We start from the raw sequence: 1,293 nt of genomic DNA, 5'->3' as shown, positions 1-1,293 counted from the left end.
CAAAAAGTCATGATTTACTTGAATCTAGCCTAAAAAAAAAAAAAATTATATATCACTAAAATTATTTATTAAGTATTTATTTATTTAATGTTTTTTATATTTTTTTCTTATTTATATTATTTTTTTTAAATACATTGTCAATCTCTCAAAATATTTTGTTATAGATTACATCTTATTATTTGCCAGCAAAATACAAGTTGCCAAATACTCAAAAGTAATTAAATGCATGTTTTAAATATACATAATGCAATAACTGGCCATCTCTGACAAACTGTCTTTTTCAAGCAGTCACAATTTGTATCTCTTTCTCATGAATTTCATTGTCCAAGAATGAAATGAAAGTTTTCCTCTTTCTTTCTTTCTTTCTTTCTTATACTCTCTCTCACTCTCTCTCTCTCTCTCTCTCTCTCTCTCTCTCTCTCTCTCTCTCTCTCACACACACAGACCCATGTTGAGTTTTTTATCAGAATTTTTTTTTATAGACATAACTATTTTTATATTGTAAGAGCTTTACATTCTGGCCCTTAATTCCACCCTTACATGTAATGTAGGGTTTACTCAGTTTACCAACACACATGTGTAAAAACTGTCCTTCATGTACTTTTCATCTCTCTTCTTGTTTTCAGATGCCTGTGATCTCACACTGGATCCAAACATACCACATGTTAAACTCTCTCTGAGGACAATAGAAAGGCAACACATGTTGAGGAAAAGTAGCCATATCCTGTTCATGCAGACAGATTTGAGAGCTCTGACCAGGTTCTCTGTGGAGAGAGTCTGACTGGACGCTGTTACTGGGAGGCTGAATGGACTGGCAGTGACATACAAAGGAATCAGCAGGAAAGGAGGGAATGACTTGTTGGTTTGGATGCAGTAACAAATCCTGGAGTCTGTACTGCTCTTCTGATGGATTCACTTCCTGGCACAATAATGTGAACACTAACGTACCTGTCCCATCACCCTATTCTACAAGAGTAGGAGTGTACATGTTGGCCGGCACTCTGTCCTTCTAAAGTATCTCTGACACACACACACTTACACACATTCAACACCACATTCACTGAACCCCTCTATGCTTGGTTTGGAGTGTTTGAGTCTGAACTGTCTCTGTGTCAGATTACACAACCTGCTGTGAGAAACAACTGAATCACACAGACTGTTTTGTTGCTTGTAATTTAGCTTTTAGGGCATCTACTTGCTAGTGTACATCTAAATGTTGAGCAAATTTGTTTTATACTAGATGCTTTAAAAATACTATGTCATACTGGAAATAAAAGTGTGTGTGTGTGTGTG

Source organism: Sinocyclocheilus grahami, unplaced genomic scaffold (assembly GCF_001515645.1).
Source record: "Sinocyclocheilus grahami isolate Dianchi unplaced genomic scaffold, SAMN03320097.WGS_v1.1 scaffold2592.1, whole genome shotgun sequence".
Lineage (NCBI taxonomy): Eukaryota > Metazoa > Chordata > Actinopteri > Cypriniformes > Cyprinidae > Sinocyclocheilus > Sinocyclocheilus grahami.
This window is presented reverse-complemented; position numbering follows the sequence as displayed.